The sequence below is a fragment of the Macrosteles quadrilineatus genome, unplaced genomic scaffold (genome assembly GCF_028750875.1).
Source record: "Macrosteles quadrilineatus isolate MER2022 unplaced genomic scaffold, UCM_ALF_1.0 Scaffold_9__3_contigs__length_116548681, whole genome shotgun sequence".
Lineage (NCBI taxonomy): Eukaryota > Metazoa > Arthropoda > Insecta > Hemiptera > Cicadellidae > Macrosteles > Macrosteles quadrilineatus.
In genome coordinates, this window is record NW_026542602.1 from 73639327 (window position 1) to 73655933 (window position 16607).

Genomic DNA, 16607 nt, shown 5'->3' on the forward strand with positions numbered 1-16607 from the left:
ATTTACAATTCAATCTTTTTGAGCTTAGTGTTGATAAATAGAACATTTTACATTTTAAATAAAAGTGCTCTAAACATTAATTCATGAAATCAGTCATATCTTAGTAATTTTAGTTATAGGCCTAATAGTTGGAATGACCACCACTTTGGAACAAAGATACATTTATCTTCATTGTTTTTCGTACCTACTTATCGTACCTATTTTGTGTACAGCAAGTACATTATACAAATATATTTAGTAACATGCATATTATAAATAAGACTAGATAGTATAAAAACCTTCAAAGAAATGTGTAGGAGATACAAAAAGCCCATAAAGAGCTGCCAAAATAATATAAACAGAAAAACCTCAAGGGACTTACAATCCTTTGGTAAACGATTTCGATTGAATGCTTGTTGGTTATTTATATAAAGAGAAAGGGTACTTGGATATTCTTTTTTATCATTTTATAATCTGGTGCTTTAATTTGAGTATCTAGAGTTTTAGTTTCACAAAAAATTACTATTTCTTGATTAATTTGAGATAAAAAAAAACCCTTGTGTAGTTAAAGATTGATTGATACATTCAACAATGATACAACCATTCTTTTAAAATAGGATATTAACTAACTCATTTCATGAATGCAACCAATTGACACCAACTTAATATTCGCCTTAAGTTCTATTAGATTCTAAAATCGTACCGATGGAGAAATTGATTAAAATAAATTCAAACCTGTTTTAATTGAATTTTCAGATTTTATTTCTGCACAAAATATATTATTTTTAAGATAAAATGGCAAGGCAGAATAATTATTTCATACTTTTACACTGTACTGAAGCAGAATGTAAATATGACGGTAAATTCATCTATTTTATAGATAGCATGTCAAACATCATTATATCGTAATAACAATGTTATTTGAAAAATTATGGTTTCTTAGCTAACACTATCGTTGATATTATCTTCTATTTACACGTTCCAATTAATAGTTTACCAACCAACGTAGAATTGGTAACACACAATTTCAAAATAAATTATTATATAAATATTACAAGATGTAATAATTTATTTAAGAGATGCCTCTTTACGTTTTCTTTTCAACCTTAAACTTACGAGAATAAAGTGTTATTTCTTTGTATTTAGTAAAACTCGGAGTAATTTCAACAATAATTTTAGACCGAAATATACAAAATTCATTACTCAGCTGTTTATAAATTCTCTACTTGACTAAACATTCCCTTTCTCTCTCTTTCAATAAGGGCAATTTATCAATCATTCTTAAAATTAAAGTAAACATTTGAAATTACTAACACATTATTGATCCGTAAGAGCCAATGAAAGTCGGTATCTAATGAAAATTACTGATTCATTACTTGAAAATAACCAAGAAAGTTTATACGAATGCTACTTGGTAACCAAAATGTTTTTGTCTCACAATAAAATTACAAAGCATTATTCTGTTGATACCAACTTTTAACATACAGTAATACAGAACTATTACTCACACTACACATTCACTAAATTTATTTTAACTAATTTATGATGTTGAAAATAAGAGAAAACAGAGTAGCGTAACATAATTTGCAAGACAATGCTAGCTCACTAACATTAAAACACAATGGAGATACGAAATATTGTTCTGTATGTAATTAATGGTTTCGTAGGCTAAAACAATTTTGACGTATATTCCAGAACCATAAACAACGAGTTTTATGTACTATACTAAACAAATTACATCATATAATTTATATTTTTCGTAAACAATTAGTATGTTTGTCTTGCTAAACTTCTGTTTAGGTTGTCAAATAAAACGTTGTATTAACTAACTGGTTAGTTACTATTCAGTAAAGGTATTCGTACAGCTGTAAATTAAACCGACGTATAATTATAGCTTATAAATTGATAAATTTAGATATCATAAATTTGTAAACATATAAAAATATTAAAAATATATTCATTGTATATTTTATTGACTTAACGAAGAGCCTTGGTATGATATGTGTAAACGTGTGTTACACGTTTATAAAGTATTATGGAAGAATAAAATGATAGGCGTGGAGCAAATATGAAGAAAACGTAGATTTAGAGATATTTTATCAAATAGGTTTTTTTATTTCGTATTCAACAAAATACAAGGTTCTAAATAACAGTACTAGTTTTAAATATATATAAAAAACAATCTCGTATCACTGTTTAATGTTTCATTGTGATTAACAATTAAAAGTTAATGAACCATTGTGATTGTGGAAACAATCCAATGACTCAAAATACTTTTTTATTATCTCTCTATGGTAAAAATATGTTATAATTTCCACAAGAAAAAAGAACAAACTATTTTTCACCACATCTGTATACAACAACAACACAAGGAGCACGGAGGGACAATTCCCTCTACAATGCAACAAACAAAAACAGGTCATATTAGTGGCCAATGTATAAACCACATTGTCATTTGCGTCACAACACTATAAATTATACATTGCCCTAGATAGCTCTAAGTATTGTTTTGACTATTATATTATACGTTTCTAGATGTTTTCAGGCAGATTTGTGGCATGTTTGATTCCAAAAACCGTAAGGTTAACAGAGGCATTAAAAAATTGCATTATTCCTTTTTTTTAGATTTAGTGATTTCTTTTGTCAAAAACATATAACAAAAATATCTAAAGTGAATTCATCAGCAAGTAATGCAATTGCCATGGAATTTTAATCAAAAATATTAAACATTCCGATGTCTTAAATTTAAACCAGAAGGTGGGAGCAAACAAAGCATGCTTGAAAACCTCACTAACTCAACTAATTTGGCCAAGTACTTCTAAACGTCTCACACTCTCTTATATAATTATGTAAAGAGGTTTTCCCCTTACGAGTAGGTCCTCTCTTACTTGTAGCTTAATTAAGTTCCTTATCTTCAAAATATTGTCAAAAAAAATTTGCAAACAATTTCTTACGCAAAATGCAACCATGTACATTGAACATAGCTATTAGAATAAAACAAAACAAACTTTTCAAAACATAAGAAAAATACTGAGTCGATTTTTCAACATTGTTCTACCAAACCGTCAGAAATAACGAAACATCCGATGTTCGATCACAGATGTATTCCCTCAGTCCCAGAGCTCCTGATCTTTCTATCACATGAGAAACACTCAATGTTAAACCACTGGGCGACCCAATCACTTAGCTCACCTACGATTTGACATTTGACTGTTTTTACTAACGCCTTCAGCTTTAATTTGTAAGTTTGAGAAGTTGTTTTTTAAATAGTGTATTTTGGCCAATTCTATAGCTTGCATAATTTTTAGTGTTGCTAGCTTTTTTAGCACTGAAAGACACATACGTACTTGTGTGTTCATCACATCACAATGTTTGGCAATACAATTTATTTTTACTTTTTATAAACGTAACTACCTATTTCACTAAATTTCCTACAAGAAACTGTGTGGAGTTCATGTGCAAAAGTCATGTTTTTCGGTTTTCACAGATGTAGAAAGTTTTAAAAATCAATACTCCACTTCCATTCTTTCCAGAAATGAAAAACTTTTATTATACAGGGCGTTTATAAATGAATCATCAGGTTTTAATGGCATATACCTCACCCAATTCTTGTCCCACGTTAATATTTGAAACCCCCCTAGATCTCCTGATCTTACGGTGTGTGTTTTTTTTTCTATGGGGCTATGTAAAAGACAAAGTTTATGTACCGCCAATGCCTCAAACGCTTCAAGAGCTCCGTGGACGAATTCGCAATGCCGTAGAAACAACCAACCTTGCGATGTTAGCCGGTGTATGGGACAATTTACAGCATAGATTGAAAACTTACTCCACGGATAATGGGCGGGACGTTGAGCACTTCTAGCGTTGTATCTATGACAAATTTAAGAGTTCTCCTTTCTGTTGATATATTTTATATCCGGAACATTAACGTCAATAAAACCTGATGATTCTTTTATAAACGGCCTTAATTTTACCCTGCTGCTCTCTCTGGTTCCGAGGGTCTGTCTCAAGGTTTCTTAAGTCCACCTTTAGTTGCTTAGAACGCTTTTTTATGTATAATGAACTGATATGAGGTAAATGAATCTTTCAATATGCTTCATATACTATCCAAATGAAAAAAATATGCTTTAAACGAGGTAATGGTAAAATTTATATTTCAAAGCGGATGAAAATTGGATTATTCCCCTTTTCATGAACTATCCATTATTGGCATTTAAACAAATCATTGATTTAATATAGAATATTAAAGTTTAATGCCTCGTTGATTATAAAAATATAAATAGCGAAAACTTTGACATAGATATAGATATACTTAGCCTGGTTACATTTTACTCTAATATGCCTATTTACTGCTTCTTAATTTACAGCATCTCTTTTATACTAAATTGTTATCAAGGACGTATTTAGGTTTGTGAAACAAATGTTAATATAACATTGATGTTACTATCATAAATTACTTCTTTGTAATTAGAGTCAATTTAACCGTGTAAGCATACTAATACTTCGTAAAGTATGTATTTGTCAAAAGTCTACGAATTGCAATCCAATATTTGTAGTAATCACTTTATATACGGCATCGTCAAATCCTGTACATCCCACCTATCATTTACAGCTCAACAAACAGTATACCTTAAAACGTTTTATTGTCTCTGTCTTTATACGATAGTTACTTTTATATAAATTTAAACCATACATTTTCATACATTTGAAAGATTTTTACCCAGAGTCCTTAAATATGTTAAATGTCAAATCAAGATTATTGGTTTTTGATGCTATAAATAGTCAGAACAACAAACGCTAAGCTTTGATTATAAACATCTGTGTGGGTTCCACATGGATATGTATGATGGAATATATTTCGATAAAATGTTATCTGAAATTGATGGGGCTAGTTTTAAAAATATTTGAAGTAAATGTAACTGAACGCTCGACGGATTTTATAAATAAGAGTGTAAGTTGTGTTTTAGATTTTAAATTTTCGGTAAGGTTAAATATACCTTATAATGATCAGATTCATCGACCGTGGTACTAGTTTTGGTCAAAATGTATATTTTTTTAACAGTGTATATAATTTATGATGTTAAGAAAATAATTCTGCATTATAATTAAGACTTGTCATACTTATGGTAGCTTAATAAAACCACCTTTTACCTAATTAGATACTGTTTCTATTGCAAAGGGGATCTACACTTCTGCAATCAATCCTCACAATTATACTTATATAATATACTTATATACTTATATACTTATACTTATATACTTATTCACACACTGGTCATTAAATAGATTTTATGTAATTTTGAAACTTACCTACTCCTCTGTTTTCTGAACCTGAAACAAAATAATTGATCTTACATAAAAAGTACCTAGGAGCAAATATTATTTAATACTATTTAGGAAGTATGATAACAATAACAAATATTATAATTGTGTGCACCACCTGTGGTCCTTTTCCCCTAGTCTATTGGCATTATTCGGTTTATAAATAGTTACGTTGTACTCTGAACTTTTTGTAAATTATGAATTATTGTTGCGTTGGACATTGACAAAAGAGACAAAAGACTAATTCGTTAGGTAATAAAAACCGTATTTTCAAAACAACATTAATTTTTTTTTTATTTAAACATTTGTGTTTGATTCTAAAAAGTATTCAAGAATATATCTTTCGTTGCAATAATATTGATATACTATTAGAATCTAGGTAGTGAATGTAATTTTAAGAGGTTCAAACACGTAGGTATACAAATTAAAAGCCATGTAACTATGTTGTATAAAGTCTTATATTTAGACTAACAAAATAATTAAAGCATATCAGTCACTGTAATCATTAAACATAACTCGTCCCCTGGTAATATAACCAAACAACACTACACAAATAATTAAATAACCCCCAAATATTAGAAAATATTTCGTCGACACTAGCGCCCAGTGTCAAAAAACAAGAATTATACACGAAAAACAAGCTTCAAATTTTAAAATGGAATGAGAAGACTACTTGTTTATGTTTTGCAAATACCATGCTGTGCTACTTTCGTTGTCAGTAAAGTTACACAAAAAACAACGTAATCTCTGTTCATTATCAAATTTGGATCAGCAGAAGCAAGCCAGAAAAAGAAGAAACATATCACCACAAACAACAACACATCGTAAATTGAGCATTAAACAAACTGCGTATACAAGCAACGCCATCTGGTGAGTGCAAGCGATTTAACATTGTCTAAAAACAGCGGGTTAAATCTAAACAACTTTTTGTCTAAGTTGATCTATAACTTTAACTAACTTCTTATACAATGCCTTCTGTTTCTTAAACATTGTGGTTGAAGAGTTAAGGGCCACTTTAATTTATTTTTCACAAATATTTGAGAAAATATACACGCCAGAGATTAAGTTATTTCTAAAATCTAGTGTTTTAATATAAGATGAACTATAGTTCTAGTTTGCATTTAAAAATCTTTCCCACTACTTAAGAACATTGTGGTGTTATCGAAATAATACTGTAAATATTCTTGAACTTCATTGTTTACAATACATTAGTTAAGTTTAATTAGTTAACTAGAATGATTGAAATTACTATTTACTGAGCCATATCGTAATACGATTTACATTCAACAGTTAAAGCTAATGTCAAATACAATCCTCAGTGGTTGTGACGTGGGCTGGGCTAGTGGATGTTTTTGACGTTGCTTCTTATTCAATTATTACATCACTGAGGAAGAACGATTGTGTGTTTCTCTGTGTAACATTAACAATAGTAAGAATGTAAGGTAATGCAAGTTACATTATATATTTTTAATGATAAATCATAAAAGCGAAAAGAATCACCGATGTTTAACATCAGGATAAGCAACTGCACATTCCTTTTTTACGTGGAAATTTACATTATTATTTCATTTATCGACCGATCCGTCGCATACCAAGTTATGGAAATTAACGTAATCAGGTAACATCTTAATTACATGACGTCACATATCAGGTTACAGGAATTAACATCATGATGTAAGATCTTAAACACATGACGTCATATATCAGGTTACGGAAATAAACGTATTTAGGAAACATCTTAAACACATGACGTCATATATCAGTTTACCAAAATATACGTCATGAGGTAAGATCTTAAACACATGACGTCACATATCAGTTTACGGGAATTAACGTCATGATGTAAGATCTTAAACACATGACGTCACACATCAGTTTACGGGAATTAACGTCATGATGTAAGATCTTAAACACATGACGTCACACATCAGTTTACAAAAATATACGTCTTGAGGTAAGATCTTAAACACATGACGTCACATATCAGTTTACGGGAATTAACGTCATGAGGTAAGATCTTAAACACATGACGTCACATATCAGTTTACGGGAATTAACGTCATGATGTAAGATCTTAATCACATGACGTCACACATCAGTTTACAAAAATATACGTCTTGAGGTAAGATCTTAAACACATGACGTCACATATCAGTTTACGGGAATTAACGTCATGATGTAAGGTCTTAAACACATGACGTCACACATCAGGTTACGAAAATATACGTCATGAGGTAAGATCTTAAACATATGTCGTCATATATCAGCTTACGGATATTAAAGTATTTAGGAAACATCTGAAACACATAATGTCACATATCAGTTTAAGAAAATATACGTCATGAGGTAAGATCTTAAACACATGACGTCAAAATGTTGTTTGCGAATTTAATCATTGGTGACGAAAAGATAATATTATTACAGACAAATTTATATGCAGGGTATTTTTATTGTTCGATTTCCTAGGGCTTAACATCTTAAAATAGCAGATTAGATGATGTTATCTTGAAAATTATAATTTTTTTATTGAAATATCTAAGTGACTGAAAATTATAACAGAGATAATTCCATTAACCTAAAACATGTGACACTTCAGCTAATGAATCTCTGGAGATGAAACTTAATCTCTTACCAGGGGCTAATGATGTGTTTCAAATAATGGTTTAGTTTTAGTAAGAATTAATTATAAACTCACTATAGATCAGTTTTATATCAAAATTACTTTTTATTTATTTTCATTTTTAAGCTATTAAATTCTAGTTTCTTTCCGAGTTTTCCGATTGGTGTCTATAACTCAATAAAATAATACAGCTTTGCAACTATATATAATCGGTTTGCTCAAATAATTAAACCTATTATAATTAGCTTTAACAGCATTGTATATTTTGTTATCCATTATCATTATGAGATCAAGAAAAGCTGAGTTTTTTACAAAAATAAATATTATAGAATTACTGGTTTTAAATTTTATCTCGAAGATTAATATATTGTACATTAAAGTTGTAAAAAATTTAAGAAATGTGTATGTTAAAAGTACAAGTGTATTCTTGAGTCCAATAATGCAGACTGTTTGCTGAAAGTACTTTCAGTTCCTTGTTGACTACCTATAGAGGTTTAAATCAATTTCTTCTGGTTAAGTAACGCAAAGCCACCGGAAACAAATAATTTTCTCTCTGGAATATAAACTATATAACGACAGGCACGTCCTTACTATTAGCTTGTATACATTTCTCTTTAAAGCATACAAAAATAATTTTCGTACATGATATAAATATAATGTATAAACTCGAATATATTTTGATGTAGTAGTTACTTAACTATCCACTTTACAAGACTACTCATTACAAGGCATGATGTGTGTGTTTTTTTTAGTTTTTTTTAACGTCTTTTGTCTCACTAGGAGCGAAAGTGTTTTTTTGCACCAAGCTTGAGTGCCACGATCAAGTACCAAAAATACTTTTACTCCTAGTGATGAATAACTATTTTCATCATACTGTGGAAATAACCATCTAATCGTTACACAATTGGACTACATAGTTTGAGGCTATACAAAGTTCTCATCAATGTTTATATTTATGTTGTTTACAAACATAACTTAAAATATTGTATGACTAGCAGAGTTTTTATAATGTGTGTTTCATATAGTAAAGAAAATTTATAATGTGCCATAAATACATTTTGAGGTTAGCGAAAGATTTACCATAGGCTATGTTTTTTCCTTTGTCTTATTTGAAGTTACCGGGAAACGGTGATTTTTCGGACGATTTAGAGAACTACAAATGGCTGTTTTCCGGACAGTATGATGAAACACCTTTTTGTAAATTATTGTAGAATCCTCAAAACTTTCGTAGTCTTCTCGATTGGTCCGCTTACTTAAATTGAAATGGTTTTACATAACTTATATATTAGTGGTAGGTATGCACAAAGTTTTAAAATAATTTATAATGAATGTGATAAGTGTATTGCAAATACTTACGTTAACTCAACGAAGTTAGAATTACCATAATGGTTAAAAACCAATATTCAAACTATGTTTAAAAAAATGTTACTAACTGTGTTACAGTGCCATAAGAATACCATTGTTTTTTTTATAGGCAATAATCATTATATATTCAAGTTAACGAAATGCTAATCTATAATTAATAGGACTACAGTTTTTTGTTACCGGTACAAGTTAAACCTCTTTAAATACAAGCACCGGTAGAGTATCGTCTATAATTAAATCGCAGTAGGCTCCCCACAACGTAACTAATAAAGGAGCTAATGAGTTACATCAAAGAGGGGTTTCGAACCTTTACGTCATCTTCAGAAGGTTGGTCTTGTAACTTTTAACGACAAAGTTTATACAACTTATGGCTCTAATAGTTAAGACCCCCCTTATAAGGCGAATTAGCATGATACAGCCACTTTAAAAAATATTATTATAGTATTTATATAATATATGTCTTGTCAGTTGGTTCATTAGTAGTATCCGATTTTGAAAGTTTTCCCTAAATACAAATTTAAGATGGGATTTTTCTAGACTGATTTTACCGTGTATGCAATATATATTCATTCTTTCCTGATATTGCATAACTAGGAATGGCAATCCGGCAATCTAAGCGTAGCTTATTCCATAATTTAGTAATGTGCATTTGTAAACAGTTGAGCTGTTTAGTAATGCATTAGAATTTCAAACATAACTCATGAAGGGTCATGTGAAGAATTTTAGAGGGATTATAATATATCTTGATTTAAATAATTGAGTATAACCTATATTAAGGTTTTATAGCTATGTGAGACGATGGACCTAAGTTAAAAAATTCCAACTTATGTTTACAAATTAGGTTTCAAATCAGTTCTTGTTAAATTGAACCTTTAAGTGATAAACACTTTAGTTTGTTGATGGAATTTAGTGTTGGTCCCAAGTATTGTATTTATTATTTCTTTTTCTTTTATGTAACAAAATTATATGAAACTTATATACTTGATTTAACTTAAATCTACATGTTTGGATTTCTTAAAAGTTATCTTAAGAAGCCGTATTAAGAGTGGTTGACACTATCTTTAATAATGAATTGATTGTATAATATTTTTAAATAATGCATTACACAAGATGCTTGATAATAACCTTCTTTTGGAAACATTGGAACGTTTGAATTTGAACGCAAAAGCAGTCTTAGTTACTTAAATCTCGACTCTTAAGCTTAACTCAAATCTATAAATACACTAATTATCATTCAAGGACGATAAGTGATTCAAAATGCAAGTACGAAACTAATATACTGTAATAACATAAGCCGCCAAGTTACAGGTGCTATAAATGCCATTAGTTTACTGAGAGGAGGACGTTATTTCTACCACAATTACTGAGAATAATGATTCATTTAACTGAATAATTACTTTCACAGTAAACTGCTCATATTACTTCGTGAGCCTTGACGTATGGTTTAATACTCTTCCTACGTCATCTTAGCTTTAAAGTGCACACCCTTTCAGTGCCGCTGTAGTTGAAATATAATCTAATTTACATGATAGATTAAACAATTGTATTTATTGCAAGTAGCAAACACTGTTTTTAAAGTCTACCCATCTAAAAACTACGGAAGTAGAATAAACTCCCAACAACAGTGATATAAAACCCAATTTTTTCAGTATTTTATTAGTCTAGCGTGTTAAATTAAACCAATTTATAGGCATAAGGCTTTGTTTTAATTGTCACATATAATGTTACTAAATTAATCAACTTAGGCTATGTTCTACCGAAATGACGTTGTGTATTTTTACACAATAGGAACACATATCCAGGAAAGTTTAGGGCTAATTTTACTTTTCTCATATTTTGGCAAACAAATGTTAACAAATAGGAGTAACTATACTTCTGCACTGCAAAGGAGAAACAAACAAAAACTAAGAGTCAAGAGCATTAGTTGTAGATTGCTTTTTGTGAACTTGTTTTGCTAAATAAAATAGCTCTAAATAAAATATTTATGTCTCAACTAAATGACGAAATAAACCTTTGCAAATATACTACAAGTCATTAATCCCAGGATATTCTATACTCACTTACACTTGCCACAATGAACAATAATCACACGTATGAATAATCCATCGAAAAGCGTAATTCACACTTTTGGAACTGTCAGAAACATAAAACATAGTAAACGGAACTACTAACTCCGGAGCGTAGCGGAGTCACACGACACAGACCAGCAGAAACTTGCAGCATTGTTGTGATCAGCTGATTAGCTGATCAGCTGTTGCCAGCTGTGCGGTGGGCAAACACTAGTGTCACGTTGTCACTAATATGATTAGCACACAAATAAGTGTCTCGAACTGACACCATACACACATGACAAATACAAATTGTCCATGTTATTTCTAATTAAATATTTCTTAAAGATATTATAAACAACATTTTCAAAACTAGGTTAATAAATTTATATTTATGTGATCTAATATATTATAAGTCATACGTAAATTCATAATTTAAAACGACCAGTCTAGCTAATAAATAACACACCGCTTCTAAGCCATTTTTATTGACGCCAAACTTTCCCATCCTGCCAATGAAGGTTAAAACCTTTATAAATAAAGGCTGAAGGCGCCTTCAAATCCTTTTATGATAATGAGGACCGCAAAATCAGAAGGTAACTTTGTTGCTGTCATTAGACTGCTTCCAGTATATTTTGTGACGTATATAAACTTTAAATTTAGCATTTTAAAATAATAAATGTGATTAATTTTTCTATTACGTATTTTTGATTCACATTATATTTTACAAAACTCATTTTTCTTCTTTTTTAAATCGTGCTGAATCCTTTTATTGGCTTGCCTTCTTCAGAAAGCGACTGTTATCAAGTTTAACATTAAAAGTTTAAAGTGATTTCATTTAACATTAATCTGCAGTAAATCTAACCTATTTCGTGTTAATGCCTAACATTTTTCTACGGATACTTGTTCCAGTTTGACAACAAGAGTGTTAGAAAAATTATTTCTGAGTCTAATTTGAACGGCACAGTGAAATAAAGAATTTCCTGTTTGTCTAAATTGAAAAACAATCCGAACTCTAGCCATCATACAAGGGATAAGCTGCCTGAGTTGATGAGTTTTTCCATTACTTAATCTCATTGATACATCGTGAATGTTCCTTTTATTATTTGCTCTTGTTTTTTGTTGAAAATACAGTAATTGCATAAGTGCGTACACCAGTATATTTAATTACCGAATAAACTGCAACTTGAATAAACTCTCTTGGGAAGTAGTTATTACCGTAGGTCTCATGACAAGACCCAACCTGGGACCACTTTTCTTTTTCGTGTTGATATCCCCTTATATACATAATATACCCTGGACAAACTATAACCTATGTGGATCCGTTAGCAACACAACTCGACTAAAAGCCGTTTGATTTTGATTAAATTCTAAAAGAACGTGTAAAATTGCATTCATTCCAGTGAATTCGTGAACCAGCATGATAGGACTATGGAAACCAGGTTTTATGGGGTCGAAATTGCTTTTATCCATTTTTATCCTTTAAACATAACAGCTTGTAATTTCTTTTCGAACTGTTTCAGTTTGCTTGTTAGTAGATGGATTTTGATTAAGTAAGGTGATTTTTTTTTAATTTCATACCAAGCTAATTAAATATTACTACCACTACAAAACACACTTTATTACATTCCTTGTAGTAGCAACGCTAAGTTCTAATTAAACGTAATGTTATTTTAACTAGAGAATAGATTTGAAATGTTTAAGGAACTGATGTGAAAAAAATTGAAATTGTAGAAATCTGATCAGACAAATGCAAATTTAGTCTGCAAGTTTGTTAACAGGGATAGTTTTCATTAATAATGACATTATGTTTTAATTTACATTACTATTTATTAATATTTCATATTCCCTTTGTGATTTTATTTTGATCAAAGTGAATGTGTGTGAACAGAGCAATTTATTTTCCTTTCTTTTCTTAAATTTGTTTTTAGCAAGTTGAAAACACATTTACCCCCCTTAGATTCTGATCCAATTCCATATGTAGAAATAGTGCTTTCAGTTTTATGAGTTTCTAATCCTAAAGCCATTTGACCAAATAGGTTTGCTTTGGTTTAAGTAGAACTTTCTCTATACGCATATTAGATATTGGTTGGGTGATGAAAATATAACCCATTGTTGTAACTTAACATTAAAAAAACTGACGAAGAAACATGTGTAGCTATATATACGTAAAAATGTGTTTAAACTATCTAAGTTTTAATTAACGATATAATATATTGATAAAATTATGTACTCAACCTCATAATTGGTTAATGGTTATTCTTGTTACTTCAATATTTTACTTAAAATACAATGTTGTTCGATTATGCCAATATGGCTCTTATTACTATGTAATGAATGCGTAACTGGATGGATTTAGGATCTCGTCTGAAGGATGTACGTCTATTTATCTTCGTAATGAGAGTCGTCTCACGGAATTGAAAAAGTTGTCTTATTAGATTTATTAAAGTTAGAAGAAGTTCTTATAAAATTTAAATGAAGTAAATTATTATTTACGTACGTAATCTGTACATTGTCTAAAGTTATTGAAAATATTTTCGTTGAATATAGAATTAGTTTTCATCAAAATTGATGGTTCAAGTTATATAAAAGCCATGGCCAAGTACAAGAAATCTATATCAACCATTTAAATTTGTGCTGTTTTTTAAAGATGAGGTTTCGCAATTAATAAGCAGATTGAAGAGTAGGGAAAAATATATACTTTGAAGGTATAACAATCATAGAATATTAAGTCCTTTCCATTAAACAAACACTATTTTAAACACCTAAAACTGAGCCACAGTGAAACCGTAAGTTAATTCACTTAACTGAACATTCGTAAACGTAACATACTCAACTAATTCAGCATATTACTTCATAACAGCTTAGATTGTGTTGCTAAACGTATTCGGTGGTAAAATATTAAGTGTTTAATATTTGTTTTTTACTCAAAATTAAAATACAAATAGTTTTCCAAGCTATCTGAGAATATAAACAACACTCAACAATAACGATAAATGAGTCTGTTAAAAAAAAATAAAGCTATATAAATGGGTTTAATAGTTAAGGGATTCTGTTTAAACAGATTCTGTTGGTTCCTCGGTCAATATAGTACAGTCCAAGTTCATCGTTACTAGAAAAACATTTATAATACATCAGCACAAGTCTGTGTACACAAGGTTCCCAATCCTCTCGTCTATAATAGGGTTAGAAGCCTTGTAACTCATGTTATACATGTCCTAAGAAAACCTCCTGCTTCAAGATGAATTAAGATCGGACAACATCTAACATGGAAGGTGACACACTGTGTATTTAATGTATGTAATTGTGTCAATATATTAATGAATTTACGAAAATAGAATTTAAAATTCACATCTTAGGTGACTGGTAACTTATAAATTGTTCATAACATAATATCTGGAAGAGCTCTTAAAACTAGATTTTTAGTAACAGTAAAAATTTGTTGCATACAATATTATTTTCCACACACATTTTTATAAGCGGACTACATTAACAAGTAGATATTTAAAATTGTAGACAATATTCTCATGGATTAGGTTGTTATTAGTAGTAGTATATTGTTGTTATAAGTAGTAGTAGGTTGTTATTAGTAGTAGTAATAGTATTATTTTGAGTTATCTATATAACTAATACGCTACATTAAACTTTGTCGGTTGAACTCCTCCGCCACTTCTTAACCGATTTTATCCATTGTCGTCTCATTGGAAAGAGCGTGTCGCGTAGATTTGCAAACTGGCCTTACTTTTTTAAAAAGTACCCTTGGGCTCTGCCCCAGTAGCTTTGAAAGTTCCAATGTTTTCCTTATGAAGAACATAATTGTTTACATTTTGATCAGCTGTATAATTTAATTGCTGTTTTTTATTTTTCAATTCAATGAAACGCATTGAGTAGGCCTACATTTATTTACTATTTGAGTTTGTGTAAACATAAACCCCAAGGCGGATCGTGTTCGTATTGTTGTATCTTAAATTTGTGTATTTATCGTTTATCGTTGTTTTGTGCCGCTATGACGGATCGTGTTAGCATGATTGTAACTTAAATTTGTGAATTTATCGTTGTTTTGTGTAGGTATAATTTGTTTATTTGTAGTTTTTTTTCTTTTAAATGCCTCCTACGCGACGACAACGAAACATGGACAGGAGGCGTAATCGTGATAACGACCGCAGCTACAGAACAGTGGCGCGTAATAGGCTAACTCATCACAGTCAGCACTCGACCCTGGACAATCTCAACTATTAGGTTACAAATGCGCCCTAGCACTACCCCAAAACGACTTTTCGTTCTTAATTCGCCATCTATCAATGACCCGTTATGGCTGTACAGCGAGGCATTTTGAGAAGGAGAAACCCGATAGGAATGCTTAAGGTTTAACAATAAAAAAGTTAACCATGGTCTGAGTTACACACCGGTAATCTTTGAGTTGACTCTTTAAACTCATTGTAAATATGACTGTTATTCGTTTTTGAATGACTCCTGTAATACTTTTGCAATTGCTCGAATTCGAGCAACATGTACACTAGTTTTCTGTTAATTCACTACCACTACTTTTTTATTGCAAATCCAATATTTTTAACAGTTATCCTAGTCCAAGAATATATCAATTATAAAATGGAACTATTCTAAACTAACCTAACCATCCAAACTAGCTGATTATAAAAAAATCTGGTAGTGAATAAACGGAATTAAAATAAAAAAGTTGTGACAGTGAATTAATCTCATTTTGTTATTAGTAGTTCTATTTGGTTGTTTGCATTAGTAACATTTCACAATAGTTACTCTGGACATGTGATTTATTAGAAAAACGTTAGCAAATAAACGCATTTCGATTTATTTATTCATTTAAATTTTAATTATAACATATATGTATATACATTTTTATCCAGTATCAATCAAATATTTCCACTTATAACATATATAATAGTGAAATGTAGTTCGTAAAATTTAATTTATAAACGTTATTCATAGCAAGTATACTTAAAAAAAAACACTATATTATTATATAAGTTATGTATCCTTAAAAAGTTTAAAGACTCTGGCATAAAGGATTATAAATAATTTAGTAGGCAATGAATAATTAAGATCTTGTTTAAGTTTTTTAGACGTCAACACAAAACGAGTCACAGTCACTTGACAATTAAGTGGACCAAGCAACTTTCTCCTCGTAATTAAACTCGGAATTCATTTTGCCTTGTTTTTTTTTTCAATGTGATTTATTTAACGTAAATTTGACTATCTATCTATTATGATGGATAGAATGATTTCCTAAATAACAA

At 30.1% G+C, this 16607-nt stretch overlaps 1 protein-coding gene across 3 annotated transcripts in view; it reads right to left on the bottom strand.

Moving 5' to 3' along the window:
* The window catches only part of LOC129004136 (calcitonin gene-related peptide type 1 receptor), a 235507-nt gene that overhangs the window by 172582 nt on the left and 46318 nt on the right, over positions 1-16607 (bottom strand). For all 3 annotated transcript variants that reach the window (XM_054432572.1, XM_054432573.1, XM_054432569.1), the window contains exon 2: positions 5290-5310. The gene's annotated coding sequence lies outside the window, so the exon portion shown is untranslated. The remainder of the gene's footprint in view (positions 1-5289; positions 5311-16607) is intronic.